Here is a 15,942-nt window from a genome sequence, read left to right on the forward strand (position 1 = left end):
CCACAGGGAAGGATGGCATCTCAGCAGAAGTCATCAAGTGCAGCTGCAGAGTGCTGCTCAAACACCTGCACGACCTCCTCTGCCACTGCTGGGACGAGGGTGCAGTGCCTAACGACATGAGAGGTGCCAGCATCGTAACCCTGTACAAGAACAAAGGTAACAGAAGTGACTGCAACAACTGCAGGGGCATATCCCTTCTCAGCATCGTGGGTAAAATCTTCGCACGCGTCATCCTGTACAGACTGAAGACGCTTGCTGACAGAGTGTATCCAGAGTCGCAGTGCTGGTTTCGCGCAGAGAGGTCCACAATCGACATAATCTTCTCCGTCAGGCAACTGCAGGAGAAATGCAGGGAACAAAACAGACCCCTCTTCCTTGCCTTTAAAGACCTCACCAGGGCGTTCGATCTGGTCAGCAGAGACGGACTCTTCACAATCCTGGCGAAGATTATATGACCTCCAAAGCTGCTAAGCATGACCCAGTCCTTCCACGATGACATGAAAGGCAGTGCAGTACAATGGCTTAACGTCCGACCCCTTCAACATCCGCAGTCGTGTGACTAGTAGTGCAAAAAGTGAGTTCCATGTCAGATTTCAACAACTCCATGGTTTCGTATCGTCTGTCAGCAGATTAAATAAATAACGAATGGTATACTCGCATTTGTTTTGAGAAAACAAATAACCTTCCTATCGATTTCATGCAAGTGTGGTCCGATGTAAGGTCGTTCAAGTTTGCTAGGAAGGCTAGTAAGCGGCTGTGTCGACGAATTCCAATTTTTTGATAGGCAAATGACTTTGACTCTACATCCTAACATAAATGTCTAAATATCAAGAATGGAGAGGGAAGGGTCAGAGGAAACTAGGATTGCAGATAACTTTAGCATACAAGATTGGCGTTATTTAACTTATACATTAGAACCGTTACGGTGAAATCTCAGTTATCTACAAACAATACGTTAACGTCGAATCTCATTCTTCTATTTTGCCGTTTCATGAATCTCGAAGCAAATGAACTTTCATGGTCAGTCATGCATACCTATTATCTTTCACATACAAATTTCGTTTACACTAACACTGATAGCAGTAAATGAACAAATTCATCGAATTGCCGGTTTGACGACCGCTCCTGTGGCCTAGTGGTTAGAGCGTTAGCCTCAGATGCGGGAGGTCGTGGGTTCGATCCCGGCCGAGTCATACCAAAGACTTACAAAAATGGTACTAACAGCTGCCTCGCTTGGCGCTCAGCATTAAAGCATCACTATAAACTGCCATACTGCAGACATCGTAGCCAGGGCCGGCGCTACCATTTAGGCAAACTAGGCAGCCGCCTAGGGCGCTGATTTCGGGGGGGGGGGGGCGCATTTTTAATTTTTTGTTATTGTTTATAAATGTGGAAATTTATATTTTCCGGGAGGGGCGCCAGAATCTAACCTTGCCTAGGGCGCCAGATAGTCTGGCCGGGTCTGGAGCCGGCCCCGATCGTAGCGATATTACTTAAATTTTGTAAAGCTACGTTAAAATTCCAAATCCCCCCCCCCCACACACACACACCAGCTTGATCGTTGACCGTAGCCTTACAGTCAGGTTGTTAGGGACTCTAACAGTCCTACAGTCTGAGGCTAGAATTAACAAGTGTTCTATGAACACATAAAAGCCTGGGGGATGTGGCTCTCATTCCTTCCCACAGGAGCAATTATCAAGCACGCTGTGCATGCAGTAACTCGTGGTACATGCTGGGAAGAGCGCACACCGCGTTAATTCAAAGATATAGATAGATAGGTTGACCGTATTTCAAACAGTAACAACAACAAAGAAAAAAAGAACGACTTAATGAACCAGAAGAAACTAAAACTTAACCATCATCATCATCATCATCTTTATTTCCTTCCATGGAAGATTACATGATATAAGAATAAATCATCTGAACACAATCAATAAATACTTTTTAAAAAAAAAAATAATAATAATTATATATTAGAATACAAATTCTTACACAATATCAGTCAACAAAGTGTTCGTCAACTGCATAAGTTGCAAGTTTCAGTGCCTTATTTACAGAAGATAGCTGCACACTGCATGACAAAGTATGCTGCATACAGGACGAATATCTTGGAGTTTTCTTTGTCGATTACTCCTGATGGTAACCTTTTACCTCAAAGATATTGTAGTTGCAGCTCATCTTCTGCATTAAATAACGTAATGTGCAGGCTCTGGGGAAAGTTATCAGTAAGGAAATTCCAGAAAGAATTTCTAAAGTTCGACATATAAGGACAACGAACACAACATGAAGTATAAACAACATGAAGTATAAAGTCTGTATAAACATTCACTCATCTAATACACATATCAAGCTGTGTTTGTGGAACAGCAGCCCATAGTTTAACTACATACGTAAATACCTTAGTGTGTTGTCTGGTTTTAGCCGACTACCACACTGAGGCAGGTAGTAAGTATTCGTGTATCGGAGAGAATCTATCAAAATCTGCTTGATTAGACATATGAACTCTCCAGAGGCTATTTTCAAGACCAACAATTTTTGACCTTACAATTTCTTTCCAATTATGTTTATCTGGAATTTCAGAATGATGTAAATAATCAGTTAGATACCCGAGCAAGTCAAACTTCTTTGAGGTATAATATAAATTTGAAATTATACCCGTAGCTTGACATGCATACGCTCAAAATGAAGTGAAATAACGCAACGTTAAACACACGTTTAGTATGTACATTGTTAGGCATCAAACACAATCTGTGTAAAAACATCAATTTTCTTCTATCAATTTCGGACTGCGCTGATGTCCATCCTACCATTCCCAGGGCAATGTCTGATCTTGTATGTATTGGAAAACCTTGTAAATGTTTGGCAAAATACCTCCGAGTTTTATCCAATAAAGCGAGGTCACTTTTTGAAATGTTACACCATAATTCACTTCCATAAAACATTGAAGGGAAAATTACCTTTTTAATTACATTTGCAGCAACCAAAGGATTTAAACCATTCGGTTTAATGCCAGTACCAAACAGACCGTGAATTTTTTTTTTCTCCTGTCCAACAATACTCTCTGAGCCGATTTCTAAACCTGATTTACCAAATGATCTAGGTCTTTCTACCTGACCCCCAATAACGGTAGGTATCTTGCTAGGAGGGGTTTTCAAGTCAATACCTTTCACATTACTGTTGCTAGCCATCGGATCCTGGTCGAAGTCGACGTCCCCTGTTCAGAAAGCCGTTCGGTGTGGGTTAACAGTTTATTTTGATTCCGAATGGGTGTGCGTACAACATTTGTCACATCAGGATGAACACTGGCTTTATAAATCTGTGGGATATTTCCATCGAAGGGGGCGATATGTCTTCTATCGAAAGTCTGTGAAATTATATCTGAACTTTTTGAAACCAGAGTTTGCAGAGCACTGACCCCCCTCTTTTCCAAAGCTGGTTGGGCCGTTACGCCGGTTTGTGTCTCCACTGCCATTGTACCTGGTGTAGAGTCGTCAGCCTCAACCGACACGGGAGACAAACAGTTGGACACTGTAGTTCTGTTCTGAGATTCACTTGATAGGCAGCATTGTGTATCGCAACCAGTTTTGTTCGAGTCAATCAAGACGGGAGATGAACAGTTAGACACATGAATCTTGTTCTGAGCAGCAATTGATGGAGAGCGTTGATCACCACATCCATTGGGACTACATGATAGGTTACTTACAGCTGGACTATGCGTGCGAGCGACATCCGCATAAGACACGGGTTTACTCAAAGATTTCATCAGCTTAACGCCAGTTGCTCGGTGATGGTGTGGATAGTTTCATTTTCTTTCGTCAACACGCTTTGAGTAGTTTTCAGTGACTTAATCTCATTACGGAGCAGTTCTGTTGTTTGAGATTGTGCCTGTACCTTATTGTTTACATCAGCACGGAATGCATTAAGGTCATTCATAGTCACCAATGTGATTTGGGTTGCCTTCAGAGATATAATCTCTTCTCTGAGCGAAACAACAGTTTGTTGTAGATGACCGCAATCACTCTTGATTTCCGCTAGCGAGAGTCTTGCTGAATTAATCACTTGTTCTGCTTGCTATGGGCAGCCGTCGCCGCCAAAATTACATTAATCAAATGAGCTAGTATGAAATCAAATGATTTAACCTAGCAAATGAAATGATCAATCCAGATTCCAAATGATGTGTTGTCACATGAAATGATTTAACGAACAAAACCGAATGATGCATTTAGATTTCAAATGACGTGGTATTAAATGAAATGATGTAGAGTGAAATGAAATGATTTAACCCACCAAACGGAATGATGAATTCAGATTCCAAATGATGTTGTGTGATATGAAATGATGTAGCATGAAATGAAATGATTGAACCCCAAAAATGAAATAATGAATTCAGATTTCAAATGATGTGGCGTTAAATGAAATGATCTGGTATTAAATAAAATGATTTAAAGAACAAAACGGAATGATGATATATGCTTCCAAATGATGTGCTATTGAATAAAATGATGTAGTCTAAAATGAAATGATTTAACTCAACAAATGAAATCATGAATTTTAATTCCAAATGATCTGGTATTAAATAAAATGATTTAAAGAACAAAACGGATTGATGAAATCTGCTTCCAAATGACATATTATTAAATGAAATTACTAAGTATGAAATGAAATGATTTAACTCAACAAATGAAATGATGAATTCAGATTTCAAATGATGTGGTATTAAATTAAATGATTTAAAGAACAAAACGGATTGATGAAGTCTGCTTCCAAATGACGTAGTATTAAATGAAATTATGTAGTCTAGAATTAAATGATTTAACCCAAAAAATGAAATGATGTATTCAGATTCCAAATGATCTGGCATTAGTTGAAATGGTCTGAAGAACAGATTGGAATGATCAGCTCATATTCCAAATGATGTGGTATTAAATGAAATGTATGGAATGTAAACGGTCTGATCAAAGTGTAAATCAGCTAGCGTAAATCCAAACAAACACAGGGGGGCGCTGTTATCTATGACGTATGATGTCAGCACGCCGAAACATAATCGAGGGGCGAGTTTACAGCATTCGGCTGAGATTTTTGCAGACGACAGTTGGACAGCAAAGCAAAGGTAAATGTTTCTTTTCGTATTTTATAAACAAGAACAGTGTTTTCCAATCAGCATAAAGTGATTTTATCCACATTAATGAATGTGCGGTTATTTATTTTTTTCAAGTTCTGCCCTGTACTGCGCGCATTTCTTAGGCTTCAACAAGCGAGATCTATCAACTAAAGAGATTATATTTTGATTTTATTTGATCAATATTAATTACCATGTTTAAAAACCTTACACACTAAGCCAAAAATGTGTTTCCCGTCAACTTTGGTATATTTTACATTACCGGCCCTACGTGCATACGCATTATTCGTCAAAGGTCGATATGTTATCAATTCTTTTTCCGCTATTTAATCCAGTTTGCAGCGACATATTAGTGCTTTTTCTTCTTCTTTTATATTTCCTCTTTGATATCGAAAATCATTTTTCTTAGAATCCTTATTCACGACTCTTAGTGTACTTCAAACACGCCACTCTCCTTTCCAAACGTACTGAAAATTGGGGGTGGGGTGGGGGAGGGAACTTAGTCATATATTATGAAAGAATAATACGTGAACAAAAAACAGTTACCTCCTTTGGAGTGTTTTATGGCGAAGAAGAAGCATAGATTATGTTTGAATAAGCCCACAATTTAGCAAATGATGTATGAAAATAACAAGGAAAGGCCATGGATTCTATCAGAATTTAAAAATAAAAAACAGCATCAGCGATTTGTAAGTGATACCACGTAGCCTTTAGGGTAAAGACGTGTTCTCTCTCTCTCTCTCTCTCTCTCTCTCTCTCTCTCCAATAGAACGGTCGAAGCTTGTACTTTCTGCTTTCTGCTGACTGCTGGACCAATGCTAGATTTTACCTGATATCCATCGATTTAAGTAGTGTCTATTTGGTATGTATTTGTACTTAGCTCAATTGCCTGTTTCAACATTAAAAAAATCTCAAAAAGTAAACAAAAAAATAAAAATAATGGGATAAGCAAATTTTAAAAAAATTGAATTAAAAAATACAAAAAGGTGTTTAAAAAATTGCGACCTCTTGTTTGGCAGCCTGACACATAGAAAGATAAATGTGGGTATCAATATAAAAAAGCCATTCATTTTCAAGATAAAAAATTTGAAAAAGTAAAATTGGTATTATAGGGCTAAATTTAGTTATTTCAGGTGCTATGGTATTTATATTAGTTTTAGAAGGAAAGATATATTTGTGTATAAATTTTCTAAATTCTCTACATAAATTTAATAACAGTATGTCTATGATAGAGGAGTAAATCTACAGTCACTGTTAGATTTAGAGGCAGAGATTGGGGTTAATACTAGGTTACCAGCAGCTATTCAAATGCTATGGTGTCAAGTTACAGTCCAGAGAAATTGAAACAAAGGAGTCAGTAGGACAGTTGGAAGATGTGTTTGTAAAGCTAATTAAAATCAATTATAGCAAGTTTGCCTTAATGCTTAAACATTAAAATTAGTGACCATTTGAAGGGAAATTTGAATCTCTTTTAGTAGGTATAAGGTGCTTAAAATGGAGTTGAGTAGTTTTAGTTTAATTTTGAAGTAATTTGCTCAAAAGGATAAAGTTTACAAGTAGTTTCATACTCAAAATAATATTTTTGTAAATTCTAACACACAGCATCAGTGGGAAAAGAGTGTGTATGGAGAGTACATATATGGCTTTATTTTGGATTACAAAATTTAGATTCTGTATATTTTGATATGTAGATTAGAGTTAGATAAAGGGTCTGCACCTAACACAATCAGACCAGAATATTAGTTTAGAATAGGTCTTCAGGGAATGTTTTCTCTGAAGTCCGCTAGGATTGTTTAAATAACCAGGTCAAACATAGTGCAGGGAGTCAGCATGAAGAACTAGGGGCAACATACTTCATTAAAGGTAGAAAAAGAAGAAACCCTCTTGCTTGTGACTAATTCCCCATAGCGCAGTGACATCAGAAAGGCGCTACTACATTGGGATGAGCGAATTTGAAAGAAATACTAAAAAAAGGTATTTGCAAAAAAAATTGGGATGCCACAGCGAGTTTCGAACTCTCGACATCTTATTTTACAGAAGCGAGGCATATTTTATCACTTTTCTACTTTGATGTCATTGGCAGTGCCAACAAGAACAAAATATCAAAATTAATAATAATAATAATAATTATATGTCATGTCAAAAGTAACAAATTGTCACTGCCACAAGAGCAATGTTTGTTTTAAAGCATAAATACATTCTAACTTTGCATGCAAGCAATGGCGTCCTAAAGGTAAATGGCGTCGGGACGACGATGATAGCTCAAGGGTTTTTTGGCGCCACAACACCTCTGGCACCTATCCATGGTTTTGGTGCCCCAATGCCACTAGCGTACGGAGCAAACACTCTGTCCGTACCCCAAACCCTCCTTTACAACACTATTGCATGCAAGTTTATATTATCTACTTCCTTATCCTGACATCATATTAGACCTAAAATCAACGTATGCTTCCAAATATAAGTCAAGCCCTATAGTTCAGTTGAGCCCACACCCACCCCATCCCAGGTTTGATCTCCTTGTTATGCCACTTAATATCAGATAAAACGAATGAGTGATATTAGTCTATTACTAAAATAGTCCATTTTAGTCAGAAGAGATTAAAACTTAGAATTAAAGTAGGACATTATAAAATAACATCGTTGTGTATTCCGAGACGATGAAACATAAGGTAGCTAGGGTAAATCACCCTTAGCTGATGAAGTGATAATCTGAGGAAGTGAGAGAAAAAAATTGACACGTTTGTGTAACTGTGTCACAGACACACAAATATAAAAACCAATTCCACAAAAGCACTGTACCTCTTCATCAAATATTTAAGTCCAGTTTTCATCGGTTCCCAAAAGTGTTTTAGCAGAACATTTTTTTTAGATGATCACAAATATATACAATCAGGTTAAAAATGATATATACAATCAGGTTAAAATAATGTTGAAGCAAAAAATAAGCAACCTCCATCTCATCATCGTTACCATTAGCAGCACTATCATCATTGTTGTCATCACAATACCATTATATCAGTTTAGATAATTCGTTTTCTTGTTGTTCTTGCTTTTCTTGTTGTTGTTGTTGTTCTTCTTCTTCTTCTTCTTCTTATAATAATAATAATAATAGGAAGAAGAATAAGTAGATTTATTTATTTATTTATTTATTGTCATGGTAGCTTATAACTTTTCAGAACTGACTAATTTTAAGATCAACCAATAACAGCGTTCCCTCCAAAACTGTATAATCCTGTCAGTTTTACAGGCTTCCACATATCAAGAAACTCGGTGTATATGTTGCTTTAATTCTGATAAATTGGTCACTATAAAGGAGGATGTACTTTAGGCATGACATTGTTTTTGGCTATATTTTAAATGTATTACCAGTAAACGGTAATAATATATGGCTATATGCATATTTGAAGTAACACTGAAGAAACTATGGCAGTAGTGAATGGGGGCACTTTACGGACAATGGGAATTAGCATTAAAAACACCCTTGGGGCACTTTACGGACAAGGGAAAATTAACATGGAGAAAAATCGTGGGGCACTTTACGGACAAGGGGATTTAACATGGGAATAAATCGTGGGTCACTTTACGGACAAGGGGAATTTAACATGGGAATAAATCGTGGGTCACTCTACGGACAAGGGGAATTTAACATGGGATTTTTTTTTTTTTAAAAATTTAAAAAAAAAAATTTTTAAAATTTAAATTTAAATTTAGGCAATTCAAAGACTATCTCTTTTCGAGATATATGGCTGGCCCTGAAAAGGGCCTTTGGGTTTTCTTCTTCTTCTTCTAATTTCTTCTTTTCCTCCACCAACTTCTTATTTTATCTCCAACACTCTTTCTCTTCTTTTTTTTCTCCTTCTCTTCTTTCTTCTCTTCCTCCTCTTCTTCTTTCTTCCTCTTCTCATTTTCCTCTTCTTTTTCAATTTTTTCGTTCCATGTTCTTATTCTTATCTTTTCCTCTTCATCCTCCTTCTCCTCCTTGATTTCCTTCATTACACCACTAATCTTGTCCTTTGCTTTTCTTAAATTGTTAATTTCCATCTTTACACGATGGGGACTATAGGAATAATGGTCTTCAACCAGTCTTATTAGCATCTGTTCCATTATTCCTAAGTTGTCTAACACGTCTTGCAAGGTTTGCATCTTGTCCATTTGGTTTGACGCCATCTTCTTTGTATTCTTTGCAGAATGGTTTGAACGATGAATACTGTGGGTTCTTATACGAAAAGCGCGTACGTGAAGGAAAACATCCCCCTAAAACATAAAATGGATCTTACCTAGATCATGACCCAACAACGCGCGAACGTGAAGGAAAACATCCCCACTTTTCTCATTTCATATAATATAACCCTAACTATACTCTCCACATACGCTAAGAAACAATAAAGAAACCCATAATCTACTATTCACACAAACTTACTTTATTAGTTACTAACACAAACACACAATCACATACACTTCCACTATTAATAAAGAGTTAGTGTTTATTTTCACACTACTCTACCTACACACATTGGCAAATCGATCGTTATTTCTTTTCTAGAGTATTGGGTAGCCCTGAAAAGGGCTGTTTTGTTTGGAACTTCATGGACACCTGGTTAATGGTGGCACCTTCCAGGCCTGGCGCCACATACACATCTTATCCCCCAGTTACTTTTTACCTTTTGGGGGGAGAGAGCAGAGGCAGGATATGTCGCTTCAGAATCCCAATTTTCGCTCTCTGGGATTTTGAAATTTCTTCTCTCCTTTTCCTCCTCCTCTTCTTTGTTTCTTCTTTCCTCTTTATATCTTCTTTCTTCTTCTTTATATCTTCTCTCCTCCTCTTCTTTGTTTCTTCTTTCCTCCTCTCTTATCCTTCCCTCCTCGACAATGGCTTCCGCGGCCAGTTCATTTAATATGCGCCTGGCATATTCCAGATGCACATGAAGCTCCAACAGTTTCTCAAGTCTCGTGTTCATTTTTTGGTGTTGATCAATCAACAAGGGTAGCTGGACTGCCGAACGAGTTCCAATTTATACTGAAAGCGCGGACGTGAAGGAAAACATCCCCCTAATAACATAAAATTCATCTTACCTAGATCATGACCAAAAAAAAAAAAACAACAACGCGCGGACCTAAAAGAAACACTCACTCACTTTTTTATGCTACCCATCACTATTTTAAAATTTTTTTATAAATCACTTCAATAGACTATCCACATACGCAAAGCAATTCAATCTAACTCCAAATATACACCTCAAACACTAAGAAAAGATATCATTTTAATCTACTATCCACACCAACTTACTTGAGCTCTTACAAACACAAACACACCAACACATACCCTCACATTTTTAAAAAGAGTTAGTGTTTATTTTCACACTACTCTACCTACACACATTGGCAAATCGATCGTTATTTCTTTTCTAGAGTATTGGGTAGCCCTGAAAAGGGCTGTTTTTTTGTTTGCTATGGCATTCTTTTTAGTTTCTAAGAATGCGATGTCCTCTGAGGATAGACTTTCTGGCGATAGGTCTGCTTCTTCGGAAAGAGAAGAAGAATTCTTTGGTGTCGATACGACAATCGACAAAGCCTCTGTCAGCTTCAGGTTGTTGCTGCTGCTGCTGTTGTTGTTGCTGCTGTTGCTGCTGTCTCTGAAGTCTGTACTTCTCTGTCCATTCTTCTTTCTCCTTGTTCATTTCTTCTCTGAAGAGCTCTTCTATCAGGTCTTCAGTGATTTTTAACATTCTCACATTCTCTATTTCTTCTGGCTTCGGTATCAGACTGTGTCTGACCCTATGCAAATTCACGTAGGCTTCGTTGAGCTTAGCTAGTTTGGAGCACATCTTCGTAGGAGGATGAGTCGACAATGGATGGTTAGACTGGAAACAACCCCGGTTCTTAAAGTGAAAGCGCGGACGTGAAGGAAAACATCCCCCACACGGTTTTCGATTCGCAACGTTCAGTGATTGTCATGAGAGGGATAGTAAGAAATGAAAGAGCATCAATTCAACATTCTTATAGCTAAACAAAAGACAAAAGCATTTTTTCAAAACACAACATTTTTTATTCAAAAATCACTTAACACTAAACAACAACTCTAACATTTTTAACAATAATCCAACACTATAACATCAAACAATTTTTTCAAATCACAAACATTTTTTTCTCAATTCACAATCTACTTTAAACAGGGCTGACAACGTTGTGAATGAAATTGTGATTTCCACTGTTGGAAATCATTAGGCCATTGATGGACACTACGTTTCCTAGCTTGAGACAAAAGATAAACATAATGGTCACAAAACCATCGATCTACTTTCACATCATTTCTAGCAGAAGAACGAGGATCGAAATGAGTCACTAAATGTTCTAAGGAATAGCCCAGGCTCCGATGATGCAGAAAATACACACAGTACTGTCCACACACCAAGGAATCTGTGCCTTGTAATTTCACATTATTGAATCGGGTGGTTTGAGCATTTCTTCTCATAAAGTCGATGATATCGTCTTCCAAAGGGGGCAATCCATACGAATCGAAATATTCCACACATCCTTCTTGAGGAAAGTAGACGGCTACCCAGTGGGTTCCTGGGAGATGACTGTCGTCCGTGTTGATCACGTAAGCTTGATGGTCTTTAGGTTTGCGATGAGGGAGTTCATCTTTAGCACAGACGACGGGATTCCAAGAAGACGTATATGAACTGTGGTTCAAAAGGTAATAAAGTTCCCAGGTATCCATTGTTTTGTGTTTGTTTTTTTCTTCTTCACAGGTAATAATACGTTGTCAATTCGATCCTGACTTTTTGCTTGAAAATGTCTGAGGAATAAACGGTTATTCGTTCTGTTTCCTCACTCTGATTCAGGAGAGCTTCGATACGATGGATCTCTTGAGTGGTTAATGGTGGACAAGAATGTTCACGCAAGTCTTTATACCACTGGTGCAACACGTCTTCATTCGAGATGAGACTCCAAGCTTCGTCCAGATACTCGTCCAATTTTTCTTCTTGACTTAACATCAGGCATTTATCGTGTTGAATTTGACTGGGATGATCGTTTTGACATCCATAGCAATTTTTCTTGATCAATTCCGTCATTTTGTCGACCAAGTGTTTGGCAAAACAGGAGACTAAATGGGCTTCTTGTTCTGGCCATCTCGACTTCATCATGACAATTTCTTCGTCTTGGGATTCTCCTTCCACGGTCTCCTCACATTTCATGTCCAAAGTTTCTTCACTTTGTAAAGAGGGATAACAGTCTTCCATGGCTTCTAATAATCTAGAATGACTTCTCTCAAACTGTTGATTTCTATGGTATTATCGAATTCTGCATACAGGATGACGTTCACTGTCTCTGGCAGAGGATTTGCAAACTGAAGTTCCACACGAATCTGGCCGGATTTTATAGGGTGGAAATGTCCCTCGTCGCTGCCTTGGTCTGGAGTGAAATCAAACGCCCACAAAGCATAGCCTCCTGCATAATCTTCGTACGTAATACCGTGACTGGTGTTGGTTCCTAACTGACCGGTGGCTTCGTACAAGGACAAGTACGATCTCAAGTAATTCTTCTCTTTAAAGTCAGGTTCAAAAGGTCGGGTACACAAGGTCTTACCATCGCGACTGACTTCGATCTTAGACACGTCAAAGTGTTCAAAGTTGAAAGGATTTTTATCGGCAGCTCCGTTGAAGGCTGTATTCTCGACCATACCAACGATCAAACGTTTGGGTAACTGTCCTTGAAACAGATGATCTTCGATCATGGATCGCTGTCCCTTGGGAATGGTGAAGGTTTTCACTTCCACGCGTCGTATGGGATATTTGGCGGTCGTTCTGCTCAACGTCTGACTGATGTCGTTTCCCACTTTAGGTAACACTTCCACACGGCGTACGTAGAGTCTGGCTTCTAGGATTTTGGTTTTGTACTCGTCAGCATTACCCAATAAATGGAAAGCGGTACTGCTCCGATTCAGTCTCAGGCGAACATTCACTCCGTTTAGCAAATATTTCTCTTGCAACCACATGTCCAAATGCAAACGGTCCATCAGTTCTAAACTCTGTCCATCTTTGATTCTGTCTCTTCGTTCTACAAATCCCGCATTGTGTTCTTTCTTTGTATCAATTTCGAATGTTTCAAACTCGCCTGTTTCGTCAGCTTCCCATACCACACAGGAATTGAGATGAGTGTTCTTGGCATCTATTCCGTACGTCAAGAGATTTTCCAGGTAGGCACGATAAGGGTAAGTATCCATGCTGCTACTGACCAGTTTGTTATTCAAGTACAAGTCCACTCCACTGAACAAGGAATGCATGAAATTGTTGACGGGAGCTACTGCTTCAGTGTCTATAGGACCTCCAGTCTTATCTAGAATTTTGACTTTCAGGTACAAGTAACTGCTATTCAGATCGATGTAATCTTCGGGCTGTCCTTTGATTTCAAACTCGATGGGAGCGGAATCGGTCAATGAGGAGACGGGGTGAAATTCCACCCACTGAGATTCTTGCATGGTCATCATGGTGGGGGGCATGGCAAACAGATCCAGTTCCGTCTTGGAACAAGCGCAAGACTCTCGGTGCATCATTTTTTTGTTCTGTGTCTCAATAATCGAAAACGTCTAAGTCTCGAACGGTTCTTCTTTTCTTGGCCTTTCTCGCTTGAAGTCTGGTGAAAGGGTGTTTTCTTCTTCGTCGTCTCTTTCTGCCTTGTCCTTGCTGAATGCCTGACTCGGTAGCGTGCAGGGCATTTATAGGTGTGTCTCGTCGGCCCAAAATGTCTTTTCCCGTTTGCAGCAAGACATTTTTGCCTGCCCTCATGAAGGCTTCTTTAGGGTTTTGTTTGTCGATGATGACATTTTGGAGAAATTCTTTGCCTTGCGTCAATGCCGCATCTTTCAAGGCGTGCAATCCTCGTGTCACCATCGGTTTCAACACTGGGGCCACCGAACGAAAGGCCGATTTTAACATGTCTCCTAAACCGTGTCCTCGCTGTCGAGCCACCCCTTGGTACACTGGATACATGACTTGCTTACGAGTCGTGAGAGAACCGTTTTCGAAAATGGAGTTTCACCGTGACTTTTCCTTTGGTGAATGGAATATTTTGTCCCAAATCTCCTTTTATAGTAATGTTGACCGTGTCCAAATACGACTTGCTGACCGGCAAATAGTGAGGATGGACAAATTCGCGGTGAACGTGATAAGTGTTTCCACCTTCCTCGTCAGCGTTTGTGGCAGAATCCACTTTGAAAGGAATGACACGTAGTAACGGTACGGAGGTGTGTCCCACCACGTTGTACTCCACCACATCGGAGTACACGAAGATCAAATTCAGTCCTTGGTTCAGTTCTACCGGGAAACGAAAATACCTGGCAAAAGAGTCGTTGTCATGAATGACTGGTAATTCGGGGCTTTTTTTTTGTTCTCCTGTCTTCCTCAGCTCCACGTCACCGCCCAATATGTCAAACAATTCAGGACAAAATAAGAAAGACATGAATTTTTTGGACCCCTCAGAAAATTTCATCAGAAAGCGACGAGCTATTTTGTGGTATTCCAGGGTGACACTTTTTTGGACATTACTCAAAGCTTTATGGAACACGCCATTAAACCTGGAGGCTATGGCGCTGACCAAATGATGACCACTGAAATAATAGCCTGGGAGAATGAACAAGTTGTAGGTGGTTGTTTTAGTTCTGTCATCAGAGGTTTTATTGGTATATGTGCCAATCTTATCCAACTCCTCTTGCAATTGTTTGTCATGAACTTCCACCTTAAACCAATTTTGCTGGGCAGTGATATTGTGGACTTGGGTTGGGTGAATCATTTCCACTAAAGCCACTTCCCAATGGGCTTCGTGATCTAAGGGGATGGCTTGAGGTAATTTGGCCGTGTAACAGCACAACGTGTTGTTGGGAAACACCTCCATGGAACTGTCACTGGGTAAGGTTAAGTAAAATTGGTTTTGGTGACTCATAATTCCAGAGTTCTGTGGCTGTCCGAGGGGATATTACTGGATGTCAGAGGCGTGTCTCCGCCCAAAATGGGGTTCTGGTTGTGGTTGTTGGAGTGGTGACTGGCACTGGCACTGGACACAACGTTCCCGTTCGAGGAGAATTTCAGGGAGGGATTGGGAAGCAGGTAACCGATGCAACTGCTCAATAAAATGGTCCACAATTGTTTGTCTCCTTGTTGCAAACTCAAATTGGCGATGGCTGCCCCGATGACACAATACACCACGAAGATTTGGCAGAAAAAGACGATTTGCGTTTTAGGCACACGTTCTCCACACCACACCCACAAGGGTTGTTTTTGTAAATCTTGCACAGAAGAACTAGGGGAAGAAGGAGTGGTCGACGTAGCTGCGTCTGCTGTGTGAAAGGGCATGATGGTCACTTCTTCTTTTTATAGTCGATGACTTGCGAAGCGTCGATCCAAGAATCGAAACTGGGTGGATATCCTTTCCAACGTACTTTGACTTCTTTGACACGTCGTTTGCCCACTTTACGGGTTCTGCGTTCGAGAATGCTTTCGATGTCGTACACGTCGTCTTCTTTTTTGGTGACACGTTGTAACTCGGGCAAATAAAACGTTCCTTTGAGTACTTCTCCGTTCATGTCTTCCAATTTATAGACGGCAGGATGACGGCCATGCACTCGTCCAGTGACGCGAAACAATTCGGTCGTCCAGTTAGGTAAGTAACCTTTGTCGAAAGTGCGTTTGGTTTTGCCAATGCGCACCCAATCTCCTACGGCCAACTCTCCACTTTTCTTGGGGACAGCCCTCGTCGGGGACGTACCGAACAGGCGCTCGAACACCAGCACTTCGTTGTCGGGAGTCACGTCTTGCGGGGCACGT

The sequence above is a fragment of the Sinohyriopsis cumingii genome, chromosome 15 (genome assembly GCF_028554795.1).
Source record: "Sinohyriopsis cumingii isolate HCF-2022 chromosome 15, ASM2855479v2, whole genome shotgun sequence".
NCBI lineage: Eukaryota > Metazoa > Mollusca > Bivalvia > Unionida > Unionidae > Sinohyriopsis > Sinohyriopsis cumingii.